This window comes from Cimex lectularius, unplaced genomic scaffold (genome assembly GCF_000648675.2).
Source record: "Cimex lectularius strain Harlan isolate CLEC.00 unplaced genomic scaffold, Clec_2.1 scaffold360, whole genome shotgun sequence".
Taxonomy (NCBI): domain Eukaryota; kingdom Metazoa; phylum Arthropoda; class Insecta; order Hemiptera; family Cimicidae; genus Cimex; species Cimex lectularius.
Window position 1 is genome coordinate 292,717 of NW_019393442.1, and position 23,097 is coordinate 315,813.

Consider the following 23,097-nt stretch of genomic DNA (forward strand, 5'->3'; position numbering starts at 1 on the left):
GCTTGGCACTTGTTATATATTACACTTGTGTGAGTTTTACCAAATTTTGTTGGATTGCGTGTAAATCTAAACAAAATAAGTAAGATGAGCAAACTGATAAAATGGGAAGAAAAGTCCACAAAACTATATCGAATTTTACTTGTTTAAGTAAAAAAATCTTAAAGCTTTATTTGCTTTGAAAACTTGTATATAATGTCTTGACATATTCTACAGCAGGCAAATCCGTTAAATCTCAGGCAGAAGAAGAAAAACTAATTTGTACATAGAAAGAGAAATGAAAGTGAAAGAAGTAAGATAAAAAGAAAAATAGACAATGGAAGATTAAAAGAGAGAATAGGTAAATAAATAAATAAATAGATAGAGATAGATAACAGAGAGAGATCTCTCTTCCTTCTCTCACTCTTTTTCTCTCGCTCCCTTTCCCTCTCTCTGATTTTGTTTTTGTAGATAAATATCTATCTCTATATTTTTCGTACTTCATTCACCCACTCACNTCTTTCTTTCATTATATATATTCATAACTCTCGTTTCATTTTCTGACTTCTTCTCTCTCTCTCCCTCTGATTGTCTCACTTCAAATTTACATTTCTGAACGCCTCTGCTTTCTCCCTTTTACTGAGTCGCTCAGTCTGCGCCGTCTGTCTGTCTGCCTCTCTCCTTATATCTCTCCTTCTCTCATTTCGAATAATTCTCCTTGTTTGTATGTATTTATAAATGACGGCGATCAATTTTAACAACTGTACCTTTTGGATTGCATACGGAATAAATACATAGATACAGGTACAAATGTTTCGTAAAAATAAATATTTTTCAAATTTTTGTACCAATGATTTAGTTATAAAGTAAGCTATTGTTTCAAGTAATTAAGACAAGTGAAAATCGAAAAATGTAGAGAAAACAAGTGAAAAATATTAATATGTAATAAAACTAACTGGAATGTGGAACCTTTTGGTAAATCACTGTACAATGATAATATTAAAAATTTTCAATTACAATTAAGTAATTCATTAAGTCAAGATACGTTAAATTAAAGAATATTGAGAAAATAAGGGATTCTTATGGAAATTGTTATGTTACTAGTATAATCTCACTTTCACAAAAGGCGTAATTATTTAATGAAAAACTGTAAGAGGGTGTGGTGCTAAAGCAGCGGTTTCCTAAGATCATAACTCATCCTTTTTAACCATAAATCACCTGCCTTCTCATGGAGGGTTGGTAATGACCGCTCGGGGCTAAAACATTTACTTCAACAAGTATTGGTCCGACACCGTGGGACTCGTTGAAAACATTAGCATTGAATTAACAATTACCTGTTTCGTCCCTAATCGGGGGTGGGAGGGAGAGACCTTTGACTATATTTTTTTTCTCAATATTTTCCAGAACAATGGGACAAAGGACAAAAGGGATGTTCCGGATCAAGGCGTTAGCCGGAGATAGTTTCGAGGACAAAAGGCTCATCTATGAGGAAACAGAGCTTCGGTGTCTTTCTCCCAAGTGCGTATACATTACAAAGTTGACCACCTGTCATAGATAAACGTGTCAAAAGTCAATTTTGTACGATTGAATTTTTTATATCGGTCGTTCGTGTTATCCAGGTAAAATCAAAATTCACTCTCACGATGCAAACAATAAATATTTATACATAACTTGTTGCGCAACCTATACTAATTTAAATTCTTAGATGGGACTATGTGTAGGCTGGAATAGTAAAAGCTTTTAGTTAAATATCTCGACACTCTTTTGGGCCATCGTTTAATATGCAAAGAGATATCGTTCATAGATACATACAGGCAGAATTATAAAGCCCTTTACAACTGTTAACATAACGATCCACGAGATGGGAAGTTAGTGTTTGAAGTCACGATAACTCAAGCGGTAGAGCAGCCGAAAGTCGTGGGTTCGAATCCCACTCGTGACACTGACTTTTTTTATCTCAACCAAGACCTTACATAAAAAGAATAATTAATTAAAAGAAGTAACTTGGTCAATTGACCACTAACAAGTAAATGAAGAAATAATAAAGTTTACTTTCCTAAGTCCCCTCAGAGTTGTACATTTTATTTATTACAATGCTTAAACGAGGTTGGGTTCCAATCCCGCTCGTGACACTGACTTTTTTATCTCAACCAATACCTTACATAAAGAGTAATTAATTGAAAGATGTTATTTGGACAATCGGACCATGAAATCTAATGAATTTAATAAGTTAAATGAAGTATAACTTCACTAAAGCCGGGAACACACTCGATACTACGCCATGCGACGCTACCCGATGCTACCCGACGCCTTGCCACGTTTTGGTGGGATGTGCACATCTATCCGACGCAAGCACACGTCGCGTATAGTCCACAGCATTTATCACAATAATCACTATCACAATCGCAACGCATCTTTTGTTCTTAATGCACTATTTTGAGCAAAACCTTGTAATAAATTGTTAGTTAAATTTTATGAGCACAACCATCCAATAAATTGTTTGTTAAACNAACTCTTGACACTGACTTTTATATCTCAACCAATACGTTACCTAAAGATTAATTAATTGAAAGATGTTATTCGGTCAATCGGACCACGAAATCTAATGGATGTTAACATAACATTCATCTTTTTCAAAAATTGTTCATTTAATTTGACGATAGACGTAAAACAACGTGAAAATATTCCCCGAGTAAGGTGAAAAAAGTCGCTAACTGTTATCTACTAATCCTTGGCTTCAAGTCACGTACAACCGTGGAGAAAAAAATAAACGAGAACTTGGCACAACTATATAAAGGCTTCCTTGAATCGTAAACCTATTTGTGTGAATGAATACTCCCCATTCTTGCATCACCGATATGGCATGTGGGATTCGGGCTATTTCAACTATGTATTACACGCTTGGTACTAAACCGTAAAACATTTCTTTATATTGCTCGTTTTATGACTTCAACACTTGAATTCTTAAAACGTACATTCTATACCAAAGTAAAAAGTTTCAAATGAAATTAAGCTGTACATTATAAGTTATAATAGCTTACGTTATAGCTTTACGTTATAATGCAACAAACAAAATACTTATATAGCTCACAAATATTTTTAGAAAATTAGATTTAAATTTCAAAAACTTTATTTTGTTAAAATTTAATCATATCCATTATATTTCGTGGTCCGATTCACCAAATAACTTCTTTCAATAAATTAATCATTTATGTAAGGCGTTGGTTAAAATAAAAAACTCAGTGTCACGAGCGGGATTCGAACACACGACCTTCTGCCCAATACGACGCTCCTCTAACCACTTGCGCTATCGTGACTTCGATCCACGCGGACACCAACTCCCCATCTCAACCCACCTTTCGAATTTTCCCTCCTTTTTGCCATTTTACAAATGTCACGTTTAATCATATCCTTTCATTCATTAAGTTCAGTCAATATTTCAAAGACCTAAACAATTACTTAAATTACCGGTTTCAAGTAAAAAGCGAAAGCAATAATGGAAAAAAAATCATGTCAGCAAGAGGCTTTGAGAGAAAGAAAGGGAGAGAAGGAAATATAAAGGTGTAGATAAATAAGAAAGATAAAAAGTGAAAGGAAGGAAAAAAAAGAAAACAGCTATTGAACTACAATGAAAATAATTTAACAGAAAGAAAAATTGACAAGTGAGCGAGGGAGAGATAGAGGGAGAGAGAGAAAAAAAAATTTAACCGAGCAAAATTGAGAAAGAGAAAGACATGGAGGTACAGCGAGGAGAAATTAACAAAGAAAAAATGTTAAAGAGATAAATAAAATGTTACAGACATTTTGCATTGTATAAATTCACTTTTTTCCACATTCTGCATGTATTTGTTAAATGTAAACATTGTTTGTAAATCCCAGGCCCTGAAGATGATCTCAATAAAGACCGAAACGTTGGCACGATAAAGAAAATGTTTTTCTGAAACCTATATCACACCAGACCGCATCTCACGATTTCGGAATAATTAGTTACAGACAGAAAGAGAGAGAGAGAGAGAGAAAGACAGAGATAGATATATTAGATAGAGAGAGATAGAGAGCGAAAGAAAGGGAGAGAGAGAGAGAGATAGAGAGAGAGATAGAGAGAGAGAGAGAGAGAGAGGAGAGAGAGAGAGAGGGAGGGAGGGAGAGAGAGAGAGATAGAGGGAGTGAGTGAGAGGATGGGAAAAATAAGGAGCTAGAGATGTAGATAGAAAACAGTTTTTGAAAAAAGGAACGTAAATAATGGAGATAAATATACTGCTTGAGAGAGAAATAATAAAATTTGGATGGAGAGAAAAAGTTAGATCATGGCGAAAGTGACAGAGACAGAGAATGAGAGGGACGGACATAAAGGGTGTGAGAAGGTGAAAAGACCTTTAGAGTGGGGAATAGAAAGAAAAGCAAAATAGAGTGGTATCGAGAAAATAAAGACGTATGAGAAGAAGAAAAATTTGTTAGATTAAAAACTATTTTTCACTCAATCGCATAATTTACAGACTCAATAAACTGCTTTTAACAGTTTACCTTGTGCTATTTTTACACCAAATTAATAATTTTATGTCACCTGGCCTATACCGAGCGCTGAATTCTGAGGACAGCTATTCTAATTATAACGTATAACAATGTATGGCAAAAAAAGGCTTTTTGAATTCCAGTTGAATAACTAAATAACCTTAAAAAATCTAGCAGAATTAGATATTTAAACAGAAAATACAGACTCTCCTGGTAAGGAAATGCGCATCACAATTAAAATTAAGTTAGTTATAGTTTAAAAAACAAACAATCACCGCAAGCTAACTTTTCGTCCGAAAAATAGTCACACCCCTTACGTATTATTATAATGTATTATTATTATTATAATTATAATGTAACAAATAAGTCACGATAGCTCAAGTGGTAAAGCAGCGGCGTATTTAGCCGAAAGCCTTGGGTTCGAATCCCGCTTGTGACACTGAATTTTTTATCTCAGTCAAAACCTGAAAAGAATTTATTTAGTCAAGCGGACCACGAAACCTAATAAATGTAATAATATATAACGTTTGTCCAAAATTATGCGACCATAAATCAGACTGTTAAAGACTTCTGGATGATTTAGTTATTAACAAATGGTTTGTGGAAAATTATATGAAAAAAATGTATGAGGTCGTACTTGCCAATTATAAGTATGAAATTAAGAAATCGACGACAAACTTTGGATTTGGATGTTTTTCGGATATATGTAACACAATTTGGCAAATTTAAAAAATCCTTTCGCCAAATGGTTTATATAGCAGTCTAAAATAGATTTCTTTTTCAATATTGGCTGTAAATTTAACAAAATATTAAGCTAATCTTCTTTTTAGAAAGGAAAGTTTGACTCAGACTTGATCAAAAATTAACCCAGGTCTAGGCCAGCGGGGCCGAAATGAAACCAAACACGTGCCCGCAATTGAGCGGTTTTCGTCCAAGGGAGCAGCACTATAATCTAAACAGGCACGATTCATCACAAGGTAATAATCAAAAATTAAGGATTTGACCATTCCGTCGAAATTGCACACCGATTCGAATTTTACACGTAAAACATTGGGAAATTTATCCCTGATGCTAGGGGGGGGGAACTCGGCATATTTACCGAGATGGGCAATTTGTTACAGGCAAAACGCTTTTTAAGAGAAAACGTGACTTAGAAAGCGCCGAAATCTGTAGACAAAGCTCGGTGGAATGACGTTGGCCTCGACAACTGGAAACAAAAGAGTTTCATAAAACATGTACGTGGGAAGAGTAAAAGTTTCTGCAACATGAGATTGTCTACGATAATTCTTATTACTTTACAAAATTGTCCTTGCTCTTTAGAATGTAAAAAATAACAAGTTTTGAAAATAATATATAAAATAATAATAATATAAATTTATGGAAAATACTGACTGGACGACTTGTGCAATAGCCATTTTGTGGTATGCACTCAAATAGGGCATTTCACGGCAGGGGGTTTCAAATGGAATTCTCTGACACCCCTAATCCCCAGGCAGGAGGATTATCAAATTTTAAACAATCCCTTCTGCGGTCGTCTACCTGAAAAGAAATCCCAGGGTCGGCTCACAGTTATGCCGACCAGTGGAGTGAGACGATTCCCTTGTTCGGGTAAGTACCCAAAGTTGATACATTTGCCTCTTTCCGGATTCGTGTACGAAAGTAGAAAGTCTGTTCCGTTGTTTCTTAACCTGTGGGGATTATCAAGATAATCAAGAACACGTTTTGATGGGGCTCAAATGTGTCAAAACATTTTTGTTAAATTAAAATATACTGAAATTATTTTATTTGTTTCTTTAACAACCTATGTATTTACCTATGTAGTTAATTATTAAGACAAAGTTTAATGAGAAAAGCATTTTCTAAATATACAACTCAAGCTTGTTACAATAAATAGTCCGAGTTAAGAATAATTAAGAAACGTAGTACCATTTGACTTTATCGTTCTTCTCATAAAAGGATGATGTGTACAAACAATAATTTATTGTCTTTACGAGTGCGCTATCACTCAAAGGAACGTTAGAGATTATGAAGCTGGCTATTGCGAGAGTCAATTCCGCCCGATGACGAATGACTACCGTCAGACGCAAACGAGCGAACATTTTGAGCCTTTTGTGCACCAATATGAACAATTGACTGCCAAATGGTGTATTCGGCTAGTTAAGACTATTGGGGAAAAATATAATACTCAATTTTTAGCAGGGTTGATAGGTGTGAAAAAATCTTAAAGTGCATTTCTTTCTTGACACAGTAAATCCATTATATTTAGTGGTCTATTGACCAAATTACTTCTTTCAATTAATAAATCTTTTTATGTAAGGTTTTGGTTGAAATGAAAAAGTTAGTGTCACGAGCGAAGAACAATAGCTCAAGTGGTTAGAGAGAGGCGTATTGAGCCGAAGGTCGTGGGTTCGAATCCCGCTAGTAACACTACCTTTTTCATTTCAACCAATATCTCACATAAAGATTAATTAATTGAAGTTATACACTTACTTTTCGCAATAACCCAAGTAAAATGCATCTAATTCAAGCCACTATAACTGAGAATAAAGCCCTTGATTTATATTCCAAATCCATTTAAATTGTGGAATAAAAATCCACTAACAACCTTTCTTTTTAAGAAAAATTACGAACGTAAAGACTGAGTTTAATTGTGAAGATGTGGGAATCTACATATTAGAATACAAATTGAAAAAATTTAAACTTAGATTATTTCCATGCTTGAATTAGAGGCATTTTATTTGGGTTATTGCGAAAAGTAAGCATGTATATAACTTCTTTCAATTAATTGATCTTTTTATGTACGTTCATGAAAAATGGCAAAAAGGACGGAAAATTCAAAAGGTGGAGTTGAGATGGGAAGTTGGTGTCCGAGTGGATCGAGGTCACGATAGCTCAAGTGGTAGAGCAGCGGCGTATCAAGCCGAAGATCGTGGGTTCGAATCCCGCTCGTGCCAATGACTTTTTTATCTCGACTAAAAACCTTAATTAATTGAAAGATATTAATTGGTCAAGCGGACCACGAAATTAGTGAATTTTATGTAAGGTTTTGGTTGAAATGAAAAAGTTTGTGTCACGAGCGCGATTCGAACCCACGGCCTTCGGCTCAATACGCCGAAGCCCTACCTGTTGAGCTAACTGACTTCGATCCACTCGGACACTAACTTGAAAAATGGCAAAAGGGAGGGAAAATTCGAAAGGTTGTAGGTTGAGATGGGGAGTTGGTGGGTTCGAATCCCGCTCGTGGCGCTAACACTTTCATTTCAACCAAAACCTTACATAAAATTTTAATGATTAATTATAATTAACTTAATTATTTAATAATAACTAATTTCGTGGTCCGCTTGACCAGTTAATATCTTTCAATTAATTAAGGTTTTTAGTCGAGATAAAAAAGTCATTGGCACGAGCGGGATTCGAACCCTCGATCTTCGGCTTGATATGTGTGTGTGTGTGTGTGTGTGTGTGTGTAATTGCATTTAAAAACAATGTTGACTTCATTTATAATTAACCATTCTGTAAATTTAAATTCTACTCCATTATATTTCGTGGTCCGATTGACCAAATAACTTCTTTCAATTAATTAATCTTTTTATGTAAGGTATTGGTTGAAATGAAGAAATGAAAAAGTTAGTGTCACGGACGGGATTCTAACCTAAGGGATTGAATTATTCTTTTTTTTTACTTTAAGTCAGAGAGAAAACGGGGAAAGCCGAAGATCGTGGGTTCGAATCACGCTCGTGACACTAACTTTTCATTTCAACCAATACCACGCATAAAGATTAATTAATTAAATCCTGCTATTCATTATCTATCTACCTACCCATCTATCAAATTATTATATTCCTAATACACATATTTAAACATATTTGCAAATTATTTATTTGCATATAATTTGAATCGCACATACCGCTCAGTCCACGCATAATGTAAGGAAACACTATGGAGTGAACTATTTTTTTTTAAATTTAAGTAAGAGAGAGAGAGAGAGAGAGAGAGTTTGAGAGAAAAAGGGGAAAATATAGATACGTAGAGAGCGAGCGAGAGAGAGTGTTAGAGATGGAAGGAGTAACAAAAAAGAGACATAAAGTGAGATAGGATGACAAAGAGAGAGAGAGAGAGAGAGAGAGAGAGAGAGAGAGGGAAGTGGTTGGAGAGGAAGAGAGCGAGGGAGAGAGAGTGTTAGAGAAGGGAGGAGTAACAAAAAATGGATAGAAGGTGAGATAGGATGAAAGGAAGAGAGAGAGGATAAAAAGAAACACACAGAGAGAGAAAGGGAAGGGGTTGGAGAGGGAGCAAGAGAATAAATGAGAGAGAGTGAGAACAATGAGAGAGATATGGGAGGAAATGGAAAAAAAGAGAAAAAGTGATAGACGGAGAAAGAGGCCAAGACAAAAAGAAACAGACGATGTTTGAGAAAGGTATGAAAAGGAAATTATTTTGCTCACGATGACTTTCTTTAACTAAGTTAAGAAAAATTCTAAGACCTTTATTATGTTTATTAATCTTGTCTTTTAATTAATAAAATCTACTAGTAATGCGGTTTGCGGTTTAAATCAACACTGTCATCCATTATCCATCATTTTGGCTCAGCTACTTTCGCTTTATCTAGTCAGAGTTCGAAAATCATCGTTATTATGTCCTAAGAATCACCATTAAAAAAGTGAAAAAAGATGCTAGTGTGTTCAGGTGAGAATTGGGGCCAATACTTAGTAATAAAGGGGAAGACTGAAGCTTATTTGTGTACTACTATAATCTTAGTAATTTAACTGAACGTGCCATAAATTGACACATATTGACTCAAGATAATGATATAAATGGAGAAACTTATCTTTTGTGTAACCTTATAAAAAAAAACACGTCCTGGTATTCAAAATCAAACTAAATCGAGGTCCAGAAGTATTGGAGCTTGGGACAAGGTATCAACTTGTTATCTGTTCTTTCTATCGACAAAAACCACACAGGCATGCACCACTTCCTAGAAAACAAGGCAATCGGCTGGATAGAACTCTCTACCTGTCCGTTCCACCACTTACAGGCGGCCGGCCTGTGGAGAGATAGATCCTTCCAGATAATTATCAAGGAAATGGAATGGTCAACTGTCTCAAATTAAAACCCTTTCCGACGTGCCGTGACTTTTTTCCCCGTCTTGAAAATGAGTCCGATGACATTGGTCACAACAATAATCAATAAAGAAACGGACAAAGACCTTTCGCCCACGGTTTAGGAAGAAAGAATTTCTGGGTCGAACACGACGCCCGCCTTCTCCCATACCTCAAACCACCTGTTTACTCAAAAAACAAATAAAACGCTTATTTCAACAATTCGAGTCATATGTAAATCAACAGGTAACGCTGTTGAAATACTCTATTTGTCGGTGTAGGTAGAGAATTAATATGCCTAGATCGCAACAGGTGTGCCCCGGTTATGTGGCACTGGCGACGGCTTAAAAACCCATCAGTAATAATTTTCCCAAAGATAATACAAATGGTTAAAATCTAAAATTAACAGCTAGCTTTTTTAAATATTGTGTATATATACACACAAAAACGTTGCACTATTTCTAAACTTTTGGTGTTAATTATGCCTTTTGCAGGGCTCTTCATTAAAATAAATAATTAGTAGTTAGTTACATGGCTTATCCGAGCAATCAGTAGATAATAATCTTGAACAGACCAAAGGAAAATAAAAAGCGATTTTCTGTTGTTTACTACATACCATACGTTTATAGATTATAATAAACAGTTATTAATCCTCTCTTTTTATTAATCTGTAGTAATTAACGCTCCAGTTCATTGCACACTCTTTATTTTTCATACTCACCTCTTCATATATGGAATATAGACAGGCGATTTATGAGCTATTACGTTCTTCTATGAGTCTTGTAAGAAAAAACTTTATCAAATTCACTAATTTTGTGGTCCGCTTGACCAATTAATATATTACAATTAATTAAGGTTTTTAGTTGAGATAAAAAAGTCAATGGCACGAGCGGGATTCGAACCCACGATCTTCGGATAGATACGCCGCTGCTCTACCACTTGAGCTAACATGACCTCGATCCACTCGGACACCAACTTCCACCTCAACCCCGGATCGAGGTGACGATAGCTCAAGTGGTAGAGAAGCGGCGTATCTAGCCGAAGATTGTGGGTTCGTATCCCGCTCGTGCCATTGACTTTTTTTATCTCAACTAAAAACCTTTATCAAATTGTTGGAGGACTCTCAGCACAGCTGAATACAAGTGCACGCAGTTTCAAGGCACACAAAGAACATCGGAAATGTCAAAAAGGTATTAAAAATGGATTATGTTTGACAGTGGGTAAATGTCGACGAAAGGCCAGATTACATGCCAAGACCAAATTTACACTAAAAAAAACTGATGGGTGGAGTAAGACAAGAGTATTTATTTTCGACTAGAGATGAAACCATCTGCGACCTACTACATTGAAATTGACCAAATTAATCAAAAACTGAGTAAAAACCAACCTGAAATGGTAAAACGGAAGGGTTCCATACTCCTAAACAAATCAGACTTCATACCTGATGGGAGGTTGTGGATTTAAAAGAACTGAACTAAGAAGTTCTTCCTCTCCCGCCTTATTTTATAGACCTTTCTCTTACAAATATATTTAGTAAATCAAACAACTTTATGGAAGGTTGAACAACAAAAAAAAAACAATTAACAACCCATTATTTTGCAAAGCTATGTAAAAAATGTTTAGGTAAGGTATTGGTTGAGATAAAAAAGACAGTGTCACGAGCGAGGTTTGAACGCACAACCTTCGGCTAAATACGCCTCTGCTCTACCTCTTGAGCTATCGTCACTTCGATCCACTCGGATATATTTATATATCGTGGTCCGATTGACCAAATAACATCTTTCAATTAATTAATCTTTCGATTAATTTTTTTATCTAAAGTTTTATTATTTAGAAAACTTTGTTACGTAGTTCGATTAGGTTTCGTGGTCCGATTGACCACATAAAAACTTTTCAATTAATTAATCTTTAAGTAAGGTATTGGTTGAGATAAAAAAAGTCAATGTCACGAGCGGGATTCGAACCCACGACCTTCGGCTAAATATGCTTGGTGTCCGAGTGGATCAAAGCCACAATAGTTCAAGTGGTGGAGCAGCGGCGTATTTAGCCGAAGGTCATGGGTTCGAATCCCGCTCGTGACATTGACTTTTTTTATCTCAACCAATACCTTACTTAAAGATTAATTAATTGAAAAGTATTTATGTGGTCAATCGGACCACGAAACCTAATCGAACTGCGTAACAAAGTTTTCTAAATAAAAAAACTTTTATTCTGATGATAAAAAGTAATATTATAATTAGTCGTATGTTTGTAATTGTACGGTTGGCTGGATCGGCTGTGAAGCTTTCACGTATCAAGTGGTCTGTAGGTGACGATTCAAATGTAAAAGTATGATTAAAAGTATGATTCAAAGAGTAGGGATCATACTATCATCATAGAAATAGGTCATGTGAGGCTGGCACACGGATAGTTACTTACCGGCCAAAAGCCGGCATGTACAGGAAGATTGCTCGATGTGTAATTTCAATTATAACATTTTATATTTTGTTCACTTGCTTTTTACCCTTTGTTATTTCATTATTCTAAATTTGTTATAATGGACGTTGATCCGCAAAACTCTCTCCCACGTGAGCAGGAATCGTTATTTAGAGATTTAAAAAAATATTTTTGGTGTATTAATTTTATTGTTGGTTGACATAAAAAAAATGTTCTACGAAGAATATTCAATTTTTGTTCGATTTAAAAAAGATAAATTAACAAAATACTGCTATTTTTGCATTTTTTGACAAACATTCTCTAAGCAAAGTAGGTCAAAAAATGGTCAAAACTTGGATTTGACCTTATTCCCGTGAGTCTAGCGATATAAAACACTTTTGCGGAAATCGGTATAAATTAATTTTTGACTGATAATTTCGACGACCTTTCTGACTGCCTGACATTCCCAGTGCAAGGCTATAACATCATTTTTCACAAAGGCTAGTGGATCGATTTCCATGGTTGATAATTAATTTTAAAAAAATCGTCAAATGCATTTTATAACTGTATCAAATATTAAAATCGGACTATCATTTCCATTTAAAAAACAAGGTTAATTTCTGACAAATAATTTTATTATTTTGTGTATTTTCTTACAGAATTATTTGATGTATTGTAATGGGATAAGACAATCTACATTCCTCTTCTTTCAAATGGTATGTTTAACTTTTTTCAATTAATTAATCTTTATTTAAGGTATTGGTTGAAATGAAAAAGTTAGTGTCACGAGCGGGATTCGAACACACGACCTTCGGCCGAGCTATCGTGACTTCGATCCACACCACTTGAAAAATGGCAAAAAAGAGGGAAAATTCGAAAGATAAGAAAGATTGAAATGGGGAGTTGGTGTCCGAGTGGATTGAAGTGTAGCTTCAACGATAGCTCAAGTGCCCTATATAGCCGAAAGTCGTGGGTTCGAATCCCGCTCGTGACACTAACTTTTTCATATCAACCAAAAACCTTACATAAAAAGATTAATTAATTGAAAGAAGTAATTTGGTCAATCGGACCACGAAATATAATGGGTATGTTTAACGTTAAAATTGTTTTGGCCGTTTTTGAATTATAGCCGTTTCAATCAGATATTATGATAACGACTGCACAAAAATCAGAAAAATTTTAGGACTCAAAAAATAATAAATTTAAATTAAAACAAAAATTTGTATTCTAAATCCACAATTTATTTCTAAAGGTGCTAAAACGAAATTTTATATTAGTTTCAAGAGACAAAAGTTATGACCTAGTTTACTTGAAAAATATTGGATTTTTAGAAATTTTTTGGTTACTGATAAACTTTGACAGCTTTTATTATATATTTATTGCTATCTATGTAAAAAATGATGAAAAATGATATATTCAGATAGTTGNATAAATTGTAGCAATTGTCTGATGATCTATCCGTCAGGTTTTTCGTACGAACAGTCATAAAGAAAGGTTTTGACGAAAAATCCCCGTTAGGTGTCGCAGACCCATCGTCCGCTCACTCTACAATACCTTTTGGTAAATTAATCCCCGTTAAAGAGTCTGGACTTTGGGGGGATTCGAACCCAGAACGGCTAGCGTTGAAAAGACGAGTTTGACACCCTAAAGACCACCCTCGTGGTTAAAAACACAGAGATTATGATGATTCCATTATAGAAATCATCATGTTTATCATAATTCCCGATTATCCAATGCGTGGAATATGTACATATATGCATTTTTAGTCACATATGTAAAAAAAAATTCTTCGAATGATTTAAAATGTCTTGAATCGTGTAAAACTATTTTAAAATCAAGGGATCAAGGAATTTGAAATCAGGGAGAAATATTTAAAAAAATGAAACTCCTTTTATTGATAATCACAATCAAATTAATTAATTCTGGCATGACAATGATACTGTCAACGGTCATGCTAAACCATTATTTGACCCTGATAACAAATAATATTCAAATGAAATCATCAGTGCAAAAATTCACTATTTCTATTAAAATTTTGTACTATTTATTGTATCTATCTTCTTAACTTTGATCTTTGGGAAATTTCGATCAACAAAATTGTTATAAAAATGTACGACGTAATTTATCCTGATAACGACAATAATAAATAGCAATATCAAATTGTTGCCATATGAAAAAAAATATCATTGGAAAAATAAAGGTTTGTCATTTGAAATGCTTTCTTGCTCCAATAAAAAAAAAATCTTCCGATTTTCGTCAATCTAATTATTTGATGCAATGTTAACATACAAATTAATTCTTTCAATTAATTAATCTTTTTATGAAAGGGTTTTCGTTGAAATGAACCACCAACTACCCAATCTCAACCTACAACCTTTCAAATTTTCCCTCCCTTTTACCATTTTTCAAGTTGGTGTCCGAGTGGATCGAAGTCAAGATAGCTCACGTGGTAGAGCAGCGGCGTATTGAGCCGAAAGCCGTGGGTTCGAATCCCGATCGTCGCACCAACTTTTTCATTTCATCCAAATGAAATACCTTCCATAAAAAGATTAATTAATTAAAGAAGTAATTTGGTCAATAGACCACTAAATATAATGGATTTAACACAAATTAATTAGTCTTCTTGTAAATCATTCTGCCAGTGATAATAACGCTCTGAAAAATCAGATTTAATCAGTAATTGTCTTTTAAAACTAATAAATAGTTTTAAAAATAACAATACTTATAAAAGTTTCTAATTTGATAAGCATTGGTTCACATACAAATAAAAGAAAGTATGTCATCATGTTTTTAAACATATTCCTAATAAGTAAGACAAATGACAAAACCTATATGAACAATTGTCCTTCTATTTTCTTGTACATATAAAATAGAAATGGTTTGTAATTGTTCTGAATATGGTGTTTAGGGACCGTTAGTTAATGATTATTTGGAGATCGTGAGATGCTGTCTGGTGTGACGTAGGTTTTAGAAAAACTTTTTTTTATCGTGCGAACGTTTCGATCTTTATTGAGATCATCTTCAGGGCTCAAAGTGTTTGTTTTCTGTGTAGATGTGTCATTCTTGTGTGTCGTGTTCAGAGTGACACATGTTGTGAGTGTTGAGTGTTGACTCTAAACAGGACACACAACAATGACACATCTACACAGAAAACCAACACTTTGAACTCTGAAGATGATCTCAATAAAGATCGAAACGTTGGCACGATAAAGAAAATGTTTTTCTAAAATCTACGTCACACCGAACTCTGAAGATGATCTCAATAAAGATCAAAATGTTGGCACGATAAAGAAAATGTTATTCTAAAATCTACGTCACACCAGACCGCATCTCACGATCTCCAAATAATCGTTCTGAATATGATTGGTACAAATCATTTTTGAACGATGTTTAATAAAAAGTACTTGTGACGTTTTCCCACTAAAATGTTAACGATTATCGTCAAATTTAATAAATCCACCTTGTAAATCATTTGGACAACTTGAACGATATATAAAAAAATTAAATGCTTAGATATGTGACGCCATATAAAAGTTATTGCGAATAGTATTCGTTGATTATATAAGTACGCGTGAAGCTGTTGATTTTAAAAAGAGCTACCATGTCAAGGCCACCCGCCTACCAAGTTTATTTAAAATGCTTACGATGCGGAAGAGAATCGGCCGAAAGAAGTGCCAGCAGGAGGTGAGGGCCATCGAGATTTCACAAAAACCAATAATTTATCTGTTACGACTTGATGATAATAATCGGCGTTTAAAGATTTTTTTAAATAATAGTGACGGTATTGTGGTAAACGTACAGATTTCCCCTATTGTGATCGTGCTGAAAAGGAAATGTGAAATTTAGTCAGCTGCCTTGTTTCCTTTCAAAAGGCTCAATTTAGGGCAGAAAGGTGTACAATAGGGTATTCATTAGTATTGACCGGGCTGGGACATTCCGATATTACCTGAATATCGATACGCACCTGGTTTTATATAAACATCAAAGGAATAATTTTGATTGATGTAAAAAAAATTCATACCTCCAAAAAAAAGTTAAATAATCCTCATGATCCTGCACTGTGGTGATTGGTCGATAAACAACTGCACGGAGGTACACTATGATTCAATGATTTTTGTATATGATTTTTTCCCGCAGTATATACGACGAAAGCCGGCGAAAGGAGAGCGCCTAAGGTTCTCGTTCATCAGCGGTTAGGATTATACTAACGACACGAAGGTCCTGGCCGGGCAGTAAGGCCTGGAGGGGAGGATGACTGCCCCGGTTGCGCTTGCCAGAACCAAACTGATTTGTCAGAATGGACGATTTTATTCAATTTTGATAAAAATATAACACGAAGAATACTAAGGGGGAACCCACACAAAAAATCCTCAAGGGATCGCAAGATGTCCTTTTATTCCACCAATCTTCTAAATCAATTAAAATTAAAACATAATTCGTTCTGATTTGTAATAAGCAAAAAAGTGTTTTTTGATAAGATAGCACAAGATAATACTAAAAGTTTCCTGAATCTAATATTGATTGCTTAAATGGATCGACCTGCATCAAAGACCACATTCCGTATCATATCTGCATCTTTCTCGATCACTAAAGAATTATTAATTCTATTTTTGATTTGACTTTAAATATCACACCGTTAAGAAGATTAAGTACAGTATTTAATATGGCACCAGCAACGATCCATTTTAGCCATGAAAATCAAATAACGTTAAAGTAATATAATTCATTATTATTTGGAGGTCGTGAGATGCAGTCTAGTGTGACGAAGGTTTTAGAAAAACATTTTCTTTATCGTGCCAACGTTTCGATCTTTATTGAGATCATCTTCAGGGCTCAAAGTGTTTGTTTTCTGCGTAATTGTGTCAAGCTTGTCTGTCGTGAGGGTGCCCAGACAAGAATGACACATCTACACGGAAAACAAATAATTTTAGCTCTGAAGATGAACTCAATAAATTTCGAAACGTTGGCACAATAAAGAAAATGTCCTCAAGTAACTAACTATTATGTTAAATTTTGTCTTTATTCTTGGCAGTTCAAAGTTATCATCGTAAATTTTTTTGTTTACTTTTAGATTATATAACTAACATTTGCCAATCTCAGTATGTAAATCTTTGTATGTAGGGTTGAAATGAAAAAGTTAGTGTCAAGAAAGGGATTCGAACTCACGACTTTCGGCTCAATACGTCGCTGCTCTAACCGCTTGACCTATCGTCACATCGATCCACTCGGACACCAACTCCCCATCTGAACCTATAACCTTTCGAATTTGCCCTCCTTTTTGCCATTTTTTGGTGTACCAGTGGATTTTGACCTTTGGGTCGTGGGTTCGAATCCCGCTCGTGACACTTTTTCATTTCAACCAAAACCCTACGTAAAAAGATACTAAAATTTCCAAATGTTAGTTATATAATCTAAAAGTAAACAAAAAAAATTACGATAATAATTTAATGAACTTGATTAATTGAAAGAAGTAATTTGGTCAATCAGACTACTAAATATAATGAACTTATTATACAAATACCTACTAAAGTTTGCATGCTTTCCATTTCCTCTGAACGGAATATAATGTGTAACAAATTATTTAAATTAGAAACAATTGGTTACCTAATAAATTATTGCTAAACTAAGTAAATGATCAATTAAATTAATTATTTATCTTTTAAGATAAATTAAAAGATAATGATTATTTGGAGATCGTGAGATGTGGTCTGGTGTGACGTAGGTTTGTGATCACACCGAGAAATTTTAGAGATTTTAGATGCTAAAATTTCTAGCATTGTATAAATTCACTTTTTTTTACAATCTACATGTATTTGTATAATTTAAACAATGTTTATAAATCCCAGGCTCTGAAGATGATCTCAATAAAGATCAAAACATTGGCACGACAAAGAAAATGTTTTTCTGAAACCTACGTCACACCAGACCGCATCTCACGATCTCCAAATAATCATTAATTATCGGTCACTAAACACCACACATTAAAAGATAAAGATTAGTACACATAGTAATTTGACGACAATAATAAAAAAAATTCATTTTAAAAATGGAGAATATCAAAGATCTCAAATCAAGGCCAAAGCTCGTCTTGAATTAAGCACGCGTAGATAGAAGTGGGCTTAGTATTCACCCAAGTTTGACACCACTGGGAAAAATTTTAGCCATTCGCCAGTACATGGTAATGAATTATTTTAAAGGTGTAAAGGTTTATAGTAAATTTAAGACGATTGAGATCAACTTTTTAAAAAAATTTTTTTGCACACCTGCGTCAATCATTAAGTAAATTTAAATTGGTTTAAATTACGCACTACATGTACAAAAGGGAAAATACTTAATAATAGTTATTCCTGTGCATTGGCGTTAATCAGTCGGTCACTTATTATTATTAGGTCCAGAGTATTGCGACGCTTTATCATGAAGGTATATGTTCAAAAGGGTCATTGTTTGTAAAACTTCTTGAAGCTGTTTAGGTTACTTGATGTTTGATGTTTAGGCTACTTGATGTTCATATTAGATAATAATGTGCATGGTAAGACTGAATGAAAAGAAAGGAGAATTGACGATGGTTTGGAGGATTTTGGATTCCCTGGAGGTTTGAACGTTCAGTAGACCCCAAAGTTCGATCCATAAGTCCAAATGGTTATGCAAATGAGTTGTTGGTTTTGTAGGGTTTTGATTTCTTGTCCTTGTGTAAAGTCGCTTGTGTAAGTTCCATATAAGTCGTTTGTTAATGTACAGTCAAGTTAGTGTCAAACGAGAGCAGTCCTTATTCTTCGAAGTGTCAAACTTTCATGTTTACATTTTTGTTCATTTAATGCCATTTGTCACCGCTTGAACCTTTGCTCAAGGGATAATACATGGGTTTGCATGTAGCTGATCGACGGTAACTTTTAGATTTTGTAGATCAGCATAGATGGTTAGGATCCGATAAGATGATGTTGATGTGATGGAATGTTTGCAGGTTATATTGTGGCTCTAAAGAGATTCGCACTGGAAATATGTCCATTGGGTAATGAACCAAAGTGAAGTAATGAATTTTCCAATGGAATTTCTTCATTTTCTCGATGTTCCCAGATTATCGTCACATATTCTAGATTGAAAAATTGGTGTGCATGAAGAGATGTTTTTGATGAGGGAAAAACATCACCGAGTTGACTTTGTCCTTTCTTCTTTTTCTTTTTTGGTTCTGTTCATTGTGAATATGGAAAAATCCTGCCCATTTTACATGGCAACGCGCTAATGCACCCATCACGGATGACTGGAAATTATTTCGCCAGCAACTCAGTCATGCTCATCTACCGCCGACAATATTTTGTCATATTAAGAAATGTTCACGTAGCAGAAAATGTCGAGAATGTAAGGATTTCGTAATATTTGGAGTTTTATAATACGTTCGCCAGAATAATATGGATACAGACGTTTTGATGACTTTGTGAAGCACAGTAAAACGTAGAAAACAAAAGATAGATATAGAGGTAAAGAGAAAAAGAAAATGTGGTAAAGACAGATAGAAAAAAATTGTATTTTCCAGTTCACCCATTTTCAAAAAATAGAAGTGAGAAGGGGAGGGAGAGAAAAAGAAAAAGAGAGAGAGAGGGAGATATAGAGAGGGAGAGGGTGAAAGTGGGAGAGAGAGAAAGAGAGAGTGAGAGGGAGAGAGAGAGTGAAAGTGGGAGAGAGAGTGAGAGGGAGAGTGAGTGAGAGAGGGTGAGAGAGTGAGTGAGAGGGAGAGAGAGAGAGAGAGTGAAAGTGGGAGAGAAAGAAAGAGTGAGAGAGAGTGAAAGTGGGGGAGAGAGAAAGGGTGAGAGAGAGGAGGGAGAGAGAGTAAGAAAGTGCGGTAAAAACAGATAGAAAAAAATTGTATGTTCCAGTTCACCCGTTTAAAAAAAAAAAGTAGTGAGAGGGGGAGAGAGAGAGAAAGCGAGAGAGAGAGAGAGGGAGAAAGAGAGAGAGAGAGGGAGAAAGAGAGAGAGAGGGATTAGTTTATCAAAAGCCGTTAGCACACCGTTCTTGCTCATTCTATTTTGGGAAAAACCAGAAAATGCTTTGCCCAATTTCACACCACATGACAAAATTGACAGTAAACGTGTGCCAACTTTGGTTTTTGGTGAATTAGAAATATATTTAAAAATTTCAAACGGACCGGTTAAGTTTTAAACAGCCCACGCTCAGGACGACCACGACATTTCGCCTAAACGGAAGAACGCCAACACCAATATGTAATTGGGCAGGATCCCACCATTTCGAGTTTTGTAGAGGCAGACAAAATGGCAAATATTTATTCACAGTCAATACTACAATGAATATAAAGCGCAGTTACAATCAACAAAACTATTATTTATCACAAACCCATTACATTTTCCAAATGTAACTAACAGGCAGGTACTGCCGATAACCAGCAAGGCTATGATAGAATAACACATTGCATTATAATATCTTTTTAGGTAGTAGTTCATCGAAGAAGCATCATTGCTCAATTCTTTTCACAACAAACATTATCTGCCAAAAACTATGAAGTGAGCATGTGCTGAGAAGAAATTGATATTGTACTGTATTATTTATTACACAGTATTATACAGCTGCCATGATTTCGACTCTATATTTGACTCACTCAGATTCTTGTTCTATGTCGTTGTAGAAAGGCATGTCCAGTACTAACCAAGCAATTTGCGAAGTTCTTCCGTTATCGAGCAACTTCGGTTATACTTTGGTTTAGGATCGTTGTATATGTGATCCTTCAAGTAATCCAGTACTGTATTATACAGTTGAAGACCACAAGGGAAAATGAGTTAGCTGACATTGTTATCGAAAATGGGATGACGGTTTCTTATAGATTGAAGGTTGGCGAATACGTTGGCGATCTCAAAACAGGGGAAAAGTGAGTTAAAATGGTCGAAATAAGCGTTTGAAAAGAACGTACAGGGGAAGAATGCAAGTAAGATTTTTATTTATTTTATTAGTAAACCTATAAGATAGGTAGGTACTTGTAGCACCATCGATGTTGACTATCTTGTGTTGTTTGGTTACAGACCGATTAGCTATCTCTCGTGAGACGTATAATGACCTACAACTACCTTTTTTTTTTGCATCCAGGGCCGCTGGATTCGAACCCGGGACCTTTACCATACAGTGATGAGCGCCGTGTCAAAGACTAAACCTTGCAGCCATCGACGCCCCCCTACCTTTGATTACCTACCTACTTTTTTTACGTTTGATAAAACTACCTTTTTGGATTACCTGATTTTGAATTCCTACTTTTTTACCCAGTTTTTATTAACATTCTTTTCTTTTTTAAGCTATTTTAGCTTGAAGTTTTTCGAAAAATATAATCTTGAATTTTATCCTTCAAAAATCAATGAATTATTTTTTCTAACCTCATTTCGCAAAGTTATGTTTGTGCTAATACTGGTACATACAACATGTTTATATGATTGAAAAGTAGTTAGAGAGAAACCAGCAATGTATGGAGATAACTCGTTTTCCCCCTGCACAAATGGGACTTTGAGAGGTTGACGTTTATTTTAACTAAGATGGAAAATAAATTTTGATATTTTGAAGATAGATATAGATGCTAGAATACCTTTAGTATTTTATCAATTTTTTTTATATTTTTACGTCAAATATGAATGAAGATATTACGTTTTTTTTAAAGAAAAAATGCTCTCCTATAACATTTTAAAAAAGTCAGTTAACTCGTTTTTCCCATGTGGTCTTCAGTTGCAAAACTTTTGGCTGTATATTTGACCCTCTTCAGGGCACGAATTCTCGTCATATGTCGTCCATTGCTGACGGAAATTTTCGAGGTTATCTTTTAACGACCGACTTCGGTCTAGAAGGCATGCGGTTCTTCAATTATACACTCAAAGACAAAACCGGACACTCGAATTTTGTTGTTTATTTCAAACTATATGTATTTTCATAGCTGTTATACAATTTATTTTAATGTAAACGAAATTAAACGAGATCAGAAATGCATGAGTTTTAATGGTTTGAAAGAAAAATTCACCAAAACACTGGAAAATCATTCAGTGATAGGTTAAAATTTGAGTGACATTTATAACCTGGTTTTATTTTTAATAACTCATATTACCTCCTCTTGCCTCGCGAAGGGCCTTAATACTGATTTGCGAATAGTCGCCTTTCTACTCGATATCTCTCCATTAGAAGAAAACTGATGTGGGATGTCTAGAGACTGGAATACTAGGCTATTCTCACGAAGCCTTCTGATGACTTTTTTAAAGCTCACCTTTACATTATGGACCGTTTGAAGTTGACTACCTATCAAGGAAGCCGTTAAATGACGATACCGTAGTGAGGTAAAAGCTATAAAGCGATCGTTTGAGCCGTCGTACATCGCGGTCGGCCACTACCTTCGATCGAGACTTCGGCCCTAAACCGCCGTGGAAACGCGGATGGTGGAACGTGGCATCAGAATTTGGGGTATGTAATGTATGTCCATCCTGTCAAACAATCAGCCCGGGCGAGAACTTCTCGTCTAAAAAACCATGCTGTTAGAAAATTGTTTTCTTCAAATTTATTGTTTTACCAAATAAACCAATTGAAAAATCTAATCTCGACAAGTTAGTTCAGGAAAGGATGTAATTGATTATTTAATATTTTTCATCTAAAGAGTGTAAATTTATTCATAACCGTCTATAAAGGTAAACAACAAGTTATTAATGTTGTGTTTACGTTTAAAGACAATTATTAATCTTTATACATATTGCTAGCGTGGTATTTAAACAACCAGGCAGAATTGTGCTGTTGATGCACGCAAAACATGGTTATTAGAAAGAGCCTCAGATAACCTTCTGGTTCCGGCTATGAACACACAGGATATAAAAAGATGGTGCAGTATCCGTGGACATGCTCTTGAATAATGTATTATTATTTGCCATGATGAAAATACGTGCAACGCTTAAGCGGGAACACACTCGATGCTACGCTATGTGACGCTACCTGGGTGCTACTCGACGCCGTGTCACGTTTTGGTAGGGTGTGCACATCTATGCGACGTCAAGCGCACGCGACGTGAAGTTACACACCGGGTATCACAAATCAGTATCGCAATCGCAACCCCTTTTTTGTTCTTAAT

General features: G+C 35.0%; 1 protein-coding gene across 1 annotated transcript in view; it reads right to left on the minus strand.

Moving 5' to 3' along the window:
* LOC106662015 (CD151 antigen-like) overlaps nt 1–16,220 on the minus strand; it is a 98,707-nt gene extending 82,487 nt beyond the window's left edge. Inside the window, exon 1 of the mRNA XM_014385811.2 lies at nt 16,029–16,220. The gene's annotated coding sequence lies outside the window, so the exon portion shown is untranslated. The remainder of the gene's footprint in view (nt 1–16,028) is intronic.
* Nucleotides 16,221–23,097: the final 6,877 nt, after the last annotated feature.